This window comes from Miscanthus floridulus, chromosome 8 (genome assembly GCF_019320115.1).
Source record: "Miscanthus floridulus cultivar M001 chromosome 8, ASM1932011v1, whole genome shotgun sequence".
Taxonomy (NCBI): Eukaryota; Viridiplantae; Streptophyta; class Magnoliopsida; order Poales; family Poaceae; genus Miscanthus; species Miscanthus floridulus.
In genome coordinates, this window is record NC_089587.1 from 207,512,543 (window position 1) to 207,529,581 (window position 17,039).

The 17,039-nt window shown below is 42.8% G+C and overlaps 1 non-coding gene across 1 annotated transcript; it reads left to right on the forward strand.

The window, feature by feature from the left end:
• The first annotated feature begins 11,862 nt into the window (after positions 1 to 11,862).
• LOC136478643 (small nucleolar RNA R71) lies at positions 11,863 to 11,971 on the forward strand. Its single transcript, XR_010764363.1, has one exon. It is a non-coding gene; the product is annotated as a small nucleolar RNA R71 (small nucleolar RNA).
• The last annotated feature ends 5,068 nt before the right edge of the window (positions 11,972 to 17,039 follow it).

The window sequence follows — 17,039 nt, forward strand, 5'->3', positions numbered from 1 at the left end:
TCTCGTTTTCGTACTCTGATAGAACAACCGGCGCTCCCCTCGACTGTCTAATCAGCCTGTGTCTTCGAGGACAAATAGTCTTGAATCGTAGATAGGATGGACGCTTCACTGGAGTCAAGAATATGGATCCATAGCCACCGATGCAAAAGAAAAAAAATCCGAGGACCAGCTTCAACTGACATCGGCGGTTAACCCGCACCAATGGCTGTGTTACCACTTCCATGTGTACAAATAAAAAAAATAGATTGACAGAGAATATAAACTTGCTGTGCCTGGCAGACCCACGGAGCAAGAGATGGCCACCACGTGACGTCAACTATGCCTCTCCAATGGGCATGGAACCGCCCATGAAAGCGTAGCCTCCTCCATGTGATACACGTTGCACTGGTGGGGCCTAGCCCTCAGAAGATGGACCCCATAGCGTAGCAGGTAGGCCGCACCCGCACCGAACGGATCGGAAGCGCCGAGGAAGTCGAAGACGGGACGGACGTAGGAACCTGCAGCAGCGAACGGCACCGCCGCAATGGTCCCCACTATGGACACGAAGGCCGGCGCAACCTCCACCGCTCGGGAGATGCAGCCGACCCCGGCCTCCATGGACACAGGCGCTGGAGACGAAGAAGGCCGAGAAGGCGCGCCGATGCGCGCGTTCCACGCCTCCGACCTGCAGGATCCGCTCGCCTAGGGACACGAGGACCCGAGGCACTCGAATCCCTGCCAACCGCCTCCTTGTGTTGGTGTTGTAGGTGACCTTGTCGACACTGCTGTTGAAGTTGTCGCCAGGCATGCCTCTACCCTTGCTCGATCTGGATCGAAGCGGCACCATGCCGCCTAGAAATCCAGGGAGCAGGGGAGGGCGAAGCACATGAGAAGAAGAGAAGGGCTTTATTGTAGTACTCACCTCGTCGATCTAGAGGAAGCTTTCGTCAGTCACCATGACCGCGGCGAGCTCGCCCACCTCCAAGATGACGACAGTGAGGAGGAGAGTCCTCAAAACACTCATTCGGGCACTTATTCCTCTAGGGAAACTCTACAGAAGAGAAGGAGGGGGATGGGAAGGGACCGGGAAGGGGACCGGCCCACCTGCCCTCGTCGCCGGCGAACACGCGACGAGAAGGAACCGTCCGAGACTAGGGACCGATGGAGCAGACTGATGATCTAGTAGTTCCAAGTTTCCAACCGTGTTTGGTTGAGGCATCGAGCTGGTCCCGCATGAGTTTTCTTTAAACGAGAAGAATGTGGCGCGCCTTGTTATAAGTTAATAGAATAATCAAATAAAACGTTTATAGAAAATTAGATCAAATTATTGGAAAATGTGATGACCAAACAAATAGTACAACGTGATGCCTTATAAGTTAATAGAATAATCAAGAGCTGGTGATGGCTCCTGATTCTCTATGTGCCCAGTTATTGATGGCTAAGCATTGTCAGAATGGGAGACTTATGGAGGCTGGTGAAGGTCCAAGTATATCCTATTCATGGAGAAGCATAGTCCGAGGAATCAAAGCGTTGAGGAGAGGTATTATATGGAGAGTAGGAGATGGGGTACAGATTCGGATTTGGGAGGATCCCTGGCTACCGAGAGGTGCTACACGTCGGCCTATTACACTAAGGGCGACACTTTTGTAACACCCTCAGTGTTACACCCTAAATCATTTACTAAAATATATCATAAGCATCATGTTTATATGTTAGTGCATGTAATAAAGTGTGTAGATCAATTTCTTGTAACCTAAAATGACTAATAAAAATGTTAAACGAAAGTTAATTCAGTAGCTCATGTATATCAAGTAGGGTTTAAAACTAATTTTTATTGAACAAAAATGCTATAGAACATATATGTGGCGCTTAAATAAAGATTGAAATATGAACTTTGTAGATGACAATAAAATACTTGCTGTAGAAAAATAACATTGCTAACAAACATTTCTAATAGTCAAGAAATGCAAATTAGAATCAAGTTCAGCTCAAAAGACTTAGAATATTTTCAAGTATGTTGATAGTTAGACAATGCCATGTTTGGTAATTTATTTTGTGAAATTGGATTAAGAAAATGTATCATGTGTTAGCTCGGTTTGGTAGCCTCATATGCCATCTTGAGCATAGTGAAGATGGTTAAGGTTCAGAAACAATTGTTTAGTTTTTATAGGCAATTTAAAATTCGTGCACGACACGGTCTCGGGCTGGTTGGCCGCGTGGGTGAGGTCACCATGCTCGGGCCCTCGGCGTCGCCACGCTGGCTGTCCCACACGCACGCGAGCTGCCGCGCATGGTCGGCCACAGCTGCTCTGGCCAGGCTGTGGCCTGGCCGCTGCTGGCTCCTAGCGCGTGGAGCCGCCGCCGCTGCTTACGCAGCCAGGCAGTGCTGCTGCACTGTCAACCCTCCCCATGCCGCGACACAGCCACTGCCGGTGCCGTCGCCTCGCCATCATGTCCGTGCCTCCCTCTGCATCTCTACGCCGCTGCCGACCCAGTGCGATGCCGCCTCTGCCGCGCGCACGTGGCTGGGCTCGTCGTCACCTTATCATTGATGGCACTGCGGCACGCAGGACACGTCGGTCGTGAACGTGCACGCCTGTCTGCTAGCGCCTGGACATGGGTCTCTACGGTCACGCCAACCACATCCAGCCAAGGCGCGCACACGCCGAGCCACCAGTCGTACCCCACCGTCCTCTCTCTGTTTCTCATCTCTCTGCCGCCGTCGAGCCACGCCCACGAGCCGTTGCGCGCGTGCGCGCGCTGTGTCGCGTGGGCCGCGTGGGAGAATTCGTCTTTCTTTTTCATAAGGAATTAGAAATAGTTTTTAATTTAATTTCTAAGCTGATCTTTGGCAATTAATATAAAATCATGTAGGTGTCCAAAAATTGTGAAACAAATTTTGTTAGGTTCCTAAAATTGTGCTCTATCTGTTAGTGTATTTAGTTCATATATATACATGTTGATACCAGGAGCTATTAAATCATTTGAGAGTGCTCAATATTATTAGGTTAAATATTGTAGGAATTTTTGTGGTAAATTGGTGATAGCTTTAGTCCTAAAATTTTTATGGTAGTTTCATTGTATTATCATATGCTCACTGTAATTTTTATAGCCTTAGAATAGACTAAGCATTATGGTAGTTAAATGCTCTTTGTTTCAATATACATTAGATCACTAGTATCAATAAAGATATATCCTTAATTTGCCAAGCTAAGGGTTTGTTAGTTGAATCCAACACCTTGCTTGATGAAGATGATAGTTAGCTTAGTACCTTAGTCATTAGAGCTAGCTTAGTAGCTTAGTATGCGTATTCTTAGTTTAAGAGTTGTTGTTGCCTAAATGCTAAGTGTTGCATCATCATCGCATGTATGTAGAAAACGAGTTGGCGGAGATCGTGACCACCGACGATCACGAGTTCGAGGAGATCATCGAGGAGTACGATGAGGAGATTCTTGTGCAGGATGAGGTCCCGGAGCCGCCACTGACCGACTCAACTGACACCGCGCCTGCCCAAGGCAAGCCCCAATGCATAACCCTTATTTTTTATAATCACTGAATATATATGTGATGTGCATTTACGTTATAGAAATTTTATGAAAACCACACGCATGGATATATCTGTCCTATGAGTCTTACTAGTGCAGGTTCGAGTAGATGCTATGCTTAGGTTTTCGGTAGCATGAGTAACCTGTCGTTACTCACAATAAGTGATTATTATATTTACTCTCGTGATAAAATAATGAAAGGAAAAATGAAGACAGGGCAGGGATATGGTATGGGTATTGGTGGGTGTAACAGGTTGTGTCCCATAGCCAACGGGGCTTAGCTTGGTTATACTGTTTTCCCTGTTCGTGTCGATTAAGGGTCGTCCGTTACTGTGGATGGTAGTCAAGTTACAGACTTATTATCCTAAGCACATACTTGCTTATGGGTACGAGAAGGCTCGTTACACTTTTGTCATGGGTTCCAGCTCTTTCCGGACCGACTGATTGGAGGCGGGGAAAGGTGGAGGTCTAAGCACCATATTGAGACCGGCTCTCAAGCATGGGGGCTTGGAGTCCAAGTTTGGATAGGGACCTAGACCCCTTGACAGGAGTGGAATAGGTTGGTCTTGTTTGTGCCTGGGATACAAATAGGGCATGTGTTTCGGGGTACCCAGCTGGGATACATTGATTCATGAATCGCCGTTTCCATGAGACGGTATGACTTGGCTATGGTCTAGCACCGTAGTAAAAACTGGAAGATGAAAGATGGTAAAATGGTTCTGATTGCTCAACCCTTGCTTAAAAGATGGTACGACTTGGCTATGGTCTAACACCACCCTTTCTAGTGTGCACCAAACACCCTAGAGCAGTGGCACCGCCCCCCCTAGGGTGGTGCACCGCCACCCCCTGCAACGTGACCATTTCAACAGCACCATCCTTTTGTATTTTGGGTATAACGCTTAGATTTGAACTCTGATTTTGATGATCTTGGACTTTTAGGAAAGCTAATGAAATGGTCTACAGGCTTGAGGTGGTGGAAATTGATTTGGAGCAAGTTTGTGTCACTAGACTGTCCGATGACCATGGTAGTGTGGCACCGCCCCTTTTTTCCAGAGAGGGGGAAACTCGTTGGGGGGCACCGCCACCCCTAGGGCAGTGCACCGCCCCCCTATGTCTGGTGCTAGGGTCCCAACGGCTATTTTTTGTTGCAATTTGACCATTGGGCACCACCACCCTATGTCGGGTGCCCGCACGTTGCTATCCGATGATCGCGTAGAAATGTGATCCAAGGCTCCAACGGCTCTATTTGGCTTTGGGGCTATAAATAGAGGTGGAGCTCAGCCTTGGGCTGGTTGCTCAGCACCCTTAAGCCTTGGTGGCTTATGTAGGTGTCCTTGGGAGCCCTCTAACTTACATACGCTTGATAGTGATCATCCGATTGAGTGTAGTGCGATTCTAGTGCGATTGCATTATGAAAGTGTATAGAGTGGCACTAGGTGATCGAGTTGCAAGCCAGTGGTGCTTGTTACTTTTGGAGGTTGCCACCTCCTAGATGGCTTGGTGGTGGTCTCCGTCGAAGCACACAAGGAAAATTGTGCGATGCTCTAGAGAAGAGATTGTGAGGGGTATTATGCTCGCCCTGTGGGAGCCATGAAGAGCAACTCTAATGGAGCATGTCATTGAGCTACCCTCACTTGTGGGTAGGTTCTTGCGGTGCCCAATGTGTGGGCTTGGCGGGTGATGCCAATTAGCGGCCAAACCACCAAGTGAGCGGTCAACACAACGGGGACTAGCTTGGTGGCAACCAAATGAACCTCGAGATAAAAATCATTGTGTCAACTTTGTTCATCCTGTTGGTTTGTAATCCCCTTACACAAGCTTGTATTTACTTTCATTTACATTGTGCTTGTGTAGTTGCTCTTGTAATTAATTAGCTTATGTAGCTTGCTAGTTACCTTCTTGCTTGTGTAGTATAGAAGTAGCTCCCTTGCGTGACTAATTTGGTTTGTGTAACCTTGTTAGTCACATTGTTTAGTTTGTGTAGCTAAGTGATTTGCGCTCTCTAATTTAGCTTGTGTAGCCTTGTTATTGAGCATTGCTAGTGAGCTTAGGAGTTTTGTGCTTTTGCATCACTAACATGTGTAGGAGCTCCCCGATTGCTAAAGTACTAGTGCAGAGGTTTGTGTGACCTTGCTCTAGAATTGGTTAGGTGAGCTCTAGCTAGCTCGACACCTTAGTTGCTTAATTAGTATCTTTGTAAGGTGCTAGAGAATTTAGATAGAGGGGTGTAGTCTTGGCTAGACCGTTAGTTTTAATTTCGAATTTGTTTTGGTTAGCCGGTGCGATTAATTTTAGAAAGAACTATTCATCCCCCTCTAGTCTGCCATCTCGACCCTACAAGTGTCAGGTCAGGCAGTGGTGCGTCTGGTGTTGGCATTGTTTGTGTGGGTGCGTGTGCGAGTGGACACGGCGCTGGTGCGTCTGATCCTACTCGGCTACGTCTGGTCTCGACTTAACCGTTGGCGCGTTGTCTGTTGACCATTGGGATCAAGAGGAGGAGCTTGAACACGAGGGCACGTGGCCTCCATCTAGCAACCAGACATTGGGGCTGCTGCATCCGGTCAATGCGACTGGCGCGTTCGGTCAGTGTTGGTATTTATTAACGTGTCACTTGTTTTAAGTAGTCACCCTATGTTGTTGACATTCCTTAGCATCTTTTACTAAGTTGTCATCCCTAGTGATGGTGCCAGAAATGCTTGTTGGTACTACCTAGTGCCACTTCTTGAATGACACTAAGAAGTACTTTAATATTGCATGTGACTAGAAAGAATATATATATATATATATATATATATATATATATATATATATATATATATGAAAGGAATCTACAAGCGCACATATAATATACTATTGTAGCACTTTACCCAGGAGTATTCTAGGTATCGTTATTTATATTTTTACCATAGGGAAGGACGGGCAGTTGGAATATATTGATAACTCATATGTATGATGGAGAGATTAACCATAACCTACTTCTACTCACAACAGGGGTAAGTCAAGAGATAAATATATATGAATGGTAAATAATAACTAATCATTGATCACTCAAAGTACTCCTTTCTATGGCATTAGCATGGCTAAGTAGAATATTAGAGGAATAATTCCTAAGTCATTCTTAATTACAAGTCAAAGCATACGTTGATTAGTGCAATTACACCTAGTAGTCATGGCTAAGATAAACTTTATTTCTACATATAAGGGATATTACTAAGGAAGATTAAGAACATAGCTTGTCTTTCTTCATAACCGCATCCTAGTTGTCCCATATTCGAGGAGTGAACTACAAAGGACTCAACATGAGTGTCACATCCACGATCTACCACATGGCCCAGAATAAAGGGTACATCCACAGGTAAACAACGTATAAGCATCATGCTTACACAATGTCGACCACTCACCCCGTGTTATAACAATTGTAGCAAACATATAAAAGTAATGAGAGATACAAACGAGAGGAGATACAAAAGCTATACCAAGCCACGCTCTTGACAAGATCGAAAATCCAAGCAAAGCTTGCCTCCCTCTAGATCTAGCCTAGCTAGCTATGCCCTAGAATATGGTGGAGCTCTAAGGATGATTAGGGTTTCTATCTTCTCTTGATTGAATACAATGCCTGAGGGAGAGGGGTAGGGGATGGTATATATTGGCCAGAGTGTCAATTCTAAGCCCTCGGATCAAATCGACTTGAATAAACGACGTAGATGCAATCTAGAAGGTGGTGGAGAACCGACATAATGAGATGGAGGCTAACAGGTGGGGCCCCAGACCGATCGGCCTGCAAGTGGGACCGGCCAATCCCACTTGGCAGCCCCTCGCCCTTCGCTTCGGTGTGGTGTCCTCTAGAACCTTCTAGAGCTGTTTATCCGATGATTAAGCGCAATTAATTCTGACATCTAGGTCCACATTGATGGTTTTCTGGATAAACCCTGCAGAAAATACAGATTCACTTAAACTCGTGGAATTTATTAGTTTAAACCCCTAAACCTATGTTGGTGATTATATTCATGCCCTTATACATGTTACATTGACAGTTTATAATGTTCGCTAACTACCATCAACAAACTCCCCCAAGCTTAACCTTTGCTCATCCCTAAGCAATGCTAAACTTAGCAAATGGATTAGGAGTTGCATCAATATTTTCACTCCTTAAAAGTACATATTTGTTCAAACAAGAATTCTCCTCCGGATTAGAATAAACTTGTCTAACTTTCAAACTTACACGTATTACCTTCAACCATGGGGCTTCTTAGCCTTCACTTGGGTCTTGAGCAATTGAAAGACAGAATGATCATGTCAAGCACTATGTCTCAAGTTCTTTGCTCAACTATTATTCCAGAGTTTTTATGGATTGTCAAAATAAAACTCAGAGCTTTCATTGTATGGCACTCTCAAATCTCTTAATATATGTGGTATTTGTGGATCCTCACTAAGGCAATAAAGATGTTGTGCCTTTCTCTTCCTACAACTAAGGCTTATGTGGAGCTCATAGGAGTGGAGAAAGTATGAAAGAGCATACTTGCAATACATATATTACAAAGTCAAACCATGGATCTAAAGAGAGTTGAGTCGTACAATCAAATCAAGATGTGCATGTGTATAGATGTATGGTGGTTATATATGGTGGATATATATGTGGCTAACCTAATTCTACTATGCTCCTTGAAAACATATCTCTCTTTTAGAATTTAGAAACAACTTTGCAAGAGAACATGGGCTATCTTATTCATCTCTTCTCTTTTTTTCAGGTGGACATTCGAGTATCCATTGTTTTAGATATCTCGAACACTTGTCCATTTTTTTCAACTCTTTTTTTATGAATAACTTTTGCATAGCCCCATGCTTCTTTCTTTTGCAACAAAACTTTTGAGAGATAGCAACAAGAACTTAGAGCATTTATTTGGTGGATGCACAACCTAATAGGCATATTCTTAGTGTTCACTCCCAGTGTAGGAGTAAAACATTTTTGAGCGGATCTAGATGGAATGGCATGTTTTTGCGCCTACCCCTAGTGTAGGAGTAGTGCATATGTGGGTGGTGTGTATGTGATCTTGATTTTAAGAGCATGACAAACCTCTCAGAAGGGTTAACAAAGGTTGACTAAACTAAATGCAAAACAAGCAGCACATATGAGTGGAAGTTTTCCTAGTGTAAATATCATATATAGCTCTGGTAGGAATTCAAGCTTTGTCATACAAGAACTCATCATGAAACATTTTTATGTTTTTAAAAAGATAAATCTCTAGAACTTTAGTATCACTTAGAACAAGATAAACAGTAGCCCAGACCTTCTCATATCATATCCATCAATTACCTAGACTTAGTTCAAGCATATGCTACCCATGAGTTTCAAGTTCAGAATAAATTCTTATATCAAAACAGTCTTATCCAAAACTTAGGAGAATTCAAGACTGAAAACTAGGTACTTAAAAGGAATTACAACAGAGCAACTATTCATCATTTCCATTTTAAGAGATCATCTTTAGAGTCCTTTTTATTTTAGCTTTTAAGAACAAACTTAAAACTAGACACACATTTTTATTTTGTTTTCATCATTTTTTAGATCACACAATACTTAATATATTTTTAACACAAAGATAAATTTTTATTTTGTTTTTAATTATTCATCTCTCTTTTTTAGCATGAAGCAAACTCATAGTAAAAGGAAAGAAATACTTAGCTTGATACATGGGGATGCTCCTCCCCCAAGCTGGATATTATCGTGGTCCTTCTTAGAGCAGCCTTACCATCGGGTGTCCTTCTCGTCCAAAGGTGGAGCGAGACGAAGTCAACCGGGTGAACTTGCTCTTGACCATCCTACAAAATACCAACAAGAACACCAAAACTCGTGGAATGAATTAGGATAAGGGGTTAGCGGTCAGCCGTCCTAAGATTAGTTATTCTTGAGGTTTAGAAATATTTTTGTATTGGCAAAATTTTAGCAGGATGTTTACCTAATACTTTTGGATTTTCTTATTTATGATATGTAGAAAAGAAAATACGTATGCATGGTATTTTTATTTTTATGCCACCATGGTAAATATCCTTGCGAGTCTTTACACTCTGAGGAATTATTCACATGGGGCTTTAGGATTTTAAAATGCAACAATAAACCTTTTATTTTCTTTTACTAATACTAATGCAGAAAAGTAAATATGCTAAAGTGAAATAATTCATGCAATGCAAGAAAAGTAAATATGGATAACTACCAACTTTTACCTCTTGGCGAGGGTTTGGATTTTTAAGTCCTTCGGACATGACATTCTCCAGTCTTGTTCATTCCTTGGGTGCATCTGTCGGACTCAGAGATGGAGACCTTAATGGCTGCACCTCTTGTGATGGTGACCTTGATGTTGTTACCATTTCCTTCCACACTTGCTTGGTCTGTGAACTCGATTTTGGTAGAGTAGGATCATCTTTTACAACTTTTTCAAGTTCTTCATCTTCTTCCCATTTATTCTTTGGGGGTTGAGTCCTTTGGTGTTGGGATGATTGACATCTCCTCCTATAGCAGGTCTTCTTTAGCAGTTCATAAGTGGTATAACTATTGAAATAACAGTGCACCTTTTCTCCAGGGAATTGCAAGTGGACTTGTCCAGATCCGACATAGATGATTGTGTTTGTGGTGTTGAGGAACGGTCTTCTAGGGATGATAGGTACGTCTTCTTCTTATCCCATGTCTAGGACCATGAAGTCGGCAGGAGCATAATGATCATGTATTCTTACTATGACATCTTTATTTATTCCCTCTGGAAATCGTATCGATTTGTCCTCCATCTACAAAGGCATATATGTAGGGAACAAAGGTTCATCACCAAATAAATATTCATATGTTACCTTGGACATTATATTGACACCTGACCTAATGTCACAGAAGGTCTTGTGGAATATTCTTTGCCCAATTGTACACTCGATCACGGGTATGCCTGGATCGTCCTTCTTGATAAGGTATGGTGAAGCGAGTAGGTGGTCGTACTTTGATCAGAGTGTGTTGATCATGTTGACTGATTCTTCTTGTGGCTGCTTGGCCTTGTTCTTCCTCCTTCTTCTGTTGGTTTTCTTCTTGCTTATTGTTGTCTCTTTGGGCAGGTACGACGTCTATGGATGACCAGGAGATTGCAAGATGCGATTCTTGAAAGAAAACTCTTTTTTATCCTTAATTGTGAAACATATTTTGGCACTGTCCGCGTAGATGGTGGCTTTCATGGTGTTCAGGAAGGGTCAGCCCAGGATGATGGGTGCCCTTGCATCTCCACCTGTTTCCAAAACCATGAAGTCTACGAGTACATATGATTGTCCCACTCATACACAGATGTCTTCAAGAATTCCCTTGGGGTAGCAGAGTGACTGATTTGCAAGCTGCAAACACATATTTATGTACAACAAAGTATCTCCATTAATTTTATCATATATTACCTTAGGCATGATGTTGATACTTGCGCCGAAGTCACAAATAGCTTCTTGGAAAATATGAGGTCCAATGGCGATGGGGATGACAGGTCTTCCTGGATCACCTTTTTTCTTTGGCAAGGAATACTCTATCCATCCTCCAGCTAACGGTTGTATATAGTAGTATGCTGCATTATGAATATCAACAAGATTTGTAGTTTCTAAATCTTCTGGTTGTCCTAGAATCTTACCTTTGTCGGTCAGAGGAACAATAACCACCAGCTAAGCTATTTGTGATTCTATCATTTTATTAAAGCTATGCTAGTTTTTAATGGCAGAGAAGAAGCTATCCATTTTATTGTTTATGTTTTCTAGAATTTTATCATTAGAAGCTAACTTTCTAGATAAACTCTCCATTATTTTAGCTTGGCTAGAAATTAACTCTCTCAAGGGTGGTTGATTATTGAAATTATTATTACCTTAATAGTTACCTTGGTAATTATCTTAGTAGTTTGGCCTTTGTTGCTGATTCCATCCTTGATTCTGTTGAGGCCGATAGTTGTTGTTGATGAAGTTCACATCCTCGTGAATTTCAGGGTAGTTGTTCCCTAAATGCCCAGTGTTTCCACACTCTTCACATGTCATGTGGGAATCATAAATGTGCATGACTTCTTGCTTCTCTATGGCTTGGTCTTCAAGCTTCTTTAGCAGTAGATCCATCTTGGCAGACATCATGTCTACCTCCTTGAGTTGATGCATACCTCCACCTCTCTTGCGGGTCTAAAGACGTTCTTTATTCCAACCTTGGTTGGAGGCCATCTTCTCTATGAGAGCTGTTGTACCTAGGACTGTGAGTGACAGGAAAGCACCTCCAGCAGCAGCATCCATGTTCTCATGGGTACTATTGGTCAACCCTTGGTAGAACATCTACATGAGTAGCCAATTCTCTATCCCATGATGAGGACATTCTGAAATATAATCTTGAAAGCGTTCCCATGCCTCAGGGATAGATTCATCATGTTGTTGTTGGAAATTTAAAATTCTCCCACGTAGAGCATTGGTCTTGCCTGTGGGAAAGAATTTTGCTAGGAAGGCAGTGGAGCAATTATCCTATGTAGTGTTTCTATCTTTGTTGGCATACAACCATTGCTTAACCTTCCCCAAGAGTGAGAATGGGAAGAGGCAAAGTAATATGGCATCTCTAGTAATTCCTTTGATGGTGAAAGTGATGCAGTTCTCCAAGAAATGTTGGAGATGAGCACTCGTATCTTCATGTGCCTTTCCATAAAACTGGCTGGCTTGCACCATGTTGATGAGAGCTGGTTTGAGTTCAAAGCCATTGTCTCCAACATTGACCGCCGGTCTAGTACGAATGTTGGCCGTAGTTGGAGCAGAGAATTCACAGAGAGTCTTGTCAGCCATGGCTTCAAATTCTGGTGTTAAGCTTCGCCTTATCTGGTTGTCTTCTGATTCTAAAGCTAAGAATTTCTTGAGTTTGGCTCTTGTTCTCCTAATTAATGCTTCTGGATCTTCAATGTAGTTTGTTGAAAGGTCAAAACAGGTCATACATTACCCTATATAAGATTCAAAAGTAGACAAAACAAGGGTAAGCCTGTTTGAGCAGAGGTTAATGGTTTATCTCAATCACATCAGTAAGTACAAGTTTATCAATATTTACTTCTTGCCTAGCTACCTTCATTGGCAATGGTGCCAAAAATGCTTGTTGGTATTTATTAATGTGTCACTTGTTTTAAGTAGTCACCCTTGTTGTTAACATTTCTTAGCATCTTTTACTAAGTTGTCATCCCTAGTGATGGTGCCAGAAATGTTTGTTGGTACTACCTAGTGCCACTTCTAGAATGACACTAAGAAGTACTTTAATATTGCATGTGACTAGAAAGAATATATATATATATACATATATATATACATATATATATATATGAAAAGAATCTACAAGCGCACAAATGAAAGGTCCTAATATGGCTAGAGGGGGGTAAATAGCCTATTTAAAAATCTACAAATCAACTAGAGCAATTTGATTAGTATGACAAATAGCGTAATGCAAACTTGCTCTAGCTCTACAAGGGTTGCAAGCCACCTATCCAATAATTCTAGTTGCAATGATTACTTAGGCACACAAACTTGCTATGTAATTACTCACTAAGAGCTCTCAACCTTGCTACTCTAAAGAGCTCAACTAGATGAATATAAATAATAAAGCAAGCTCTCAATTCTAATTACACTAAAGAGCTTGTGTCAACTAGTTTGCAAGAATGTAAATAAGTGAGTAAGGTGATTATACCGACGTGTAGGGGATGAACCAATCACAAGATGAATATATAGCCAATCACCGAGAGAATGCCAAAGACAAGAGACAATCGATTTTCTCCGGAGGTTCACGTGTTTGCCAACACGCTACGTCCCCGTTGTGTCGACCAACACTTGGTGGTTCGGCGGCTAAGAGGTGTTTCACAAACCTCGTCCACACGATTGGACACCGCAAGAACCGACCCACAAGTGAGGTAACTCAATGACACGAGCAATTTACTAGAGTTACCTTTCAGCGCTCTGCCGGGGAAGGTACAACTCCCCTCACAATCACCGAAGGCGGCCACGAACAATCGCCAACTCGTGCTGATCCTTCACCGCTGCTCCAACCGTCTAGGTGGTGGCAACCACCAAGAGAAATAAGCGAAATCCGCAGCGCAACACGAATACCAAGTGCCTCTAGATGCAATCACTCAAGCAATGCACTTGGATTCTCTCCCAATCTCACAATGATGATGGATCAATGATAGAGATGAGTGGGAGGGCTTTGGCTAAGCTCACAAGGATGCTATGTCAATGAAAATGTGCAAGAGTTATCCCTTGAGCCGGCCATGGGGCTATAAATAGAGCCCCCATCAAATAGAGCCGTTGTACCCCTTTACTAGGCAAAACACGCTCTGACCGGACGCTCCGGTCATACTGACCGGACGCTGGCCCTCAGCGTCCGGTCGCTCGATGGACGCCATGCGTCACTAGCTTCAAACGCTGTTCGTTAGATTTCAACGGCTACAAAGCTGATCGGACGCTCCGGTCAAAACTAACTGGACGCTGAAGCCCCAGCGTCCAGTTGTTTCCAGTAAGCTCCCCGAGGCATGTTTTTTCGACCGGACGTGTCCGGTCCACCTTGACCGGACGCAGACCAGCGTCCGGTGCTCAACCCTACCCACTGTGCCGTCTGACAGCTCGACCAAACGCAGCCTTTCAGCATTCGGTCGCTGAGTGGTCCAGCGTCTGGTCAGTAGACCGACGCCAGCATCATTTCGACCAACTCTATTTCAACTCTAACTTCTTCACCCTTGCTCAAATGTGCCAACCACCAAGAATTTTGCATCCGGCGCAATAGAAAATAGACATTTCATTTTTCCAAAAGCGCCGAATCCCGCCGAGCTTGCGAGGCGGGAGGGAGAGAGGGACCCAAACCCATCTCAACCCTGCAAACACCTTGTGCACATGTGTTAGCATATTTTCACAAATATTTTTAAGGGTGTTAGCACTCCACTAGATCCTAAATGCATATGCAATGAGTTTGAGCATCTAGTGGCACTTTGATAACCGTATTTCGATACGAGTTACACTCTTCTTAATAGTATGGCTATCTATCCTAAATGTGATCACACTCACTAAGTGTCTTGATCACTAAAACAAAATGGCTCCTACATTTTATACCTTTGCCTTGAGCCTTTTGTTTTTCTCTTTCTTCTTTTCCAAGTTCAAGCATTTGATCATCACCATGCTATCACCATTGTCATGATCTTCGTCATTGCTTCATCACTTGGAGTAGTGCTACCTATCTCATAATCATCTTGATAAACTAGGTTAGCACTTAGGGTTTCATCAATTAACCAAAACCAAACTAGAGCTTTCAACAAATAATATACCATTATAGCACTTTACTCGGGAGTATTTCAGATATCGTTATTTATATTTTTACCATAGGGAAGGACGAGCGGTTGGAATATATTGATAACTCATATGTATGATGGAGAGATTAACCATAACCTACTTCTACTCACAACATGGGTAAGTCAAGAGATAAATATATATATATGAATGGTAAATAATAATTAATCATTGATCACTCAGAGTACTCCTTTCTATGGCATTAGCATGGCTAAGTAGAATATTAGAGGAATAATTCCTAAGTCATTCTTAATTACAAGTCAAAGCATACATTGATTAGTGCAACTACACCTAGTAGTCATAGCTAAGATCAACTTTATATCTACACATAAGGGATATTACTAAGGAAGATTAAGAACAGAGCTTGTCCTACTTCGTAACTGCATCCTACTTGTCCTATATTTGGAGAGTGGACTACAAAGGACTCAACGGGAGTGTTACATCCACGATCTACCACATGGCTCAGAATATAGGGTGCATCTGTAGTTAAACAATGTATAAGCATCACGCTTACACAATGTCGACCACTCACCTCATGTACACCAGAGGGAGCGCTATATGAATTTATGTTTGAATATAATGATAATCTAGCTATACTAAGCATATAATCAAAGTAAATGATGAACATTATAACTAGGAACATGAATGAAATGAAGAACATTGTCATAACAATTATAGCAAACATATAAATGTAATGAGAGATACAAACGAGATAAGGGTACAAAAGCTATACCAAGCCACGCTCTTGATAAGATCGGAAATCCAAGCAAAGCTTACCTCCCTCTAGACCTAGCCTAGTGAAAGGTCCTTGTTTGGTTTTGGTAATTGAGTGACAACCTAGGTGGACTAATTATGTTTAATGTGAGATACACAGGTGATTAGTCTATAGGTACACTTATGTGAGCAACTCATACCATAGAGGTGAAATGGCTTGGATATGTTGCAAAGCTCACACATGTGATGAAGGAACTCATTGCATGAGACATGACATTGAGTCATGTGATCAAGGTGAAGAAGATCAAGACAAGACTTGGGGTCAATGGACTAGATTGCAAGTGTGAAGGGCAAGTTGAGTGATGACTTGGTGCCGATGGACTGAGGCAATGGTGAAAAGCAAGTGAAGTCAAGATTGATGAATATAGTCACGTGATGATATGAAGTGGATCATATCATTTGGTGGTTGGTTGGTGCATATGTTGCATCAATAATGGATGAGATGGAATGGAATGCACAAGGCAAATATATATTTGTAGGGCATTTCATTTCACCAGTCATAGGTGTGTAGAGAAGTTTATGACCGGGTTTAGGATAGATGGCTGTACTTTCAAGAGGGGCAAACTTGTTTACATATCGGTCATCTAGTGCCACTTGAATGATCTAACTTTGCATATGTGTTAGGATTGAGTGGCGTGGTGAAAAGAGTGCTAATCCTTTGGGAAAATGTTTGTGAAAAGCTAACACATGTGCACAAGGTGGTGATCTCTTGGTGGTGTTAGCACATTTGCAAAGGAGAAGGTGTTGGAGTTGATTTGGATCAATTCAGAGTTGAAAAGGAGAAGAAAAGGCCAAGGTTTTGGTTGTGCGAGGGTCGAAAGTTGCAACCTAACTTGTAGCCAACTTACAACCATTGTAGAGGGTGGCACCGCCCTTTCTGGTGTGCACCAGATAGGGCACCGTCACCCCAGAGCGGTGCACCGCCACCCTAGGGCGGTGCCAAAAAACAACAGCAGTAGCCTTTTGTATTTCGGGAATAACTCCTAGCTCTGAACTCCAATTTCAATGATCTAGGACTTTTTGGAAAGCTAACGAGTAGCTATACTAGCTTGAAGTGGTGGAATTCAATTTGGAGAAACTTTTGGTCACCGAACTGTCTGGTGACCATGGCGGTGTGGCACTGCCACTTTTTCTAGAGAGGGGGGAACTTCGTCGGGGGGCACCGCCACCCCTAGGATGGTGCACCACCCCCTATGTCCGGTGCTAGGGTTCCAACAGATAGTTTGAAATAGCCATTACAATTGTACCATTGGGCACCGCCACCCTATGTCCGGTGCCTGCACGTTGCTGTCCGGTGACCGCGTAGAAATGTGATCCAAGGCTTCAACGGCTTTATTTGGCCTGGGGGCTATAAATAGAGGTGGAGCTCAGGCTTGGCTAAGGTTGAGCACCTTGGGGATG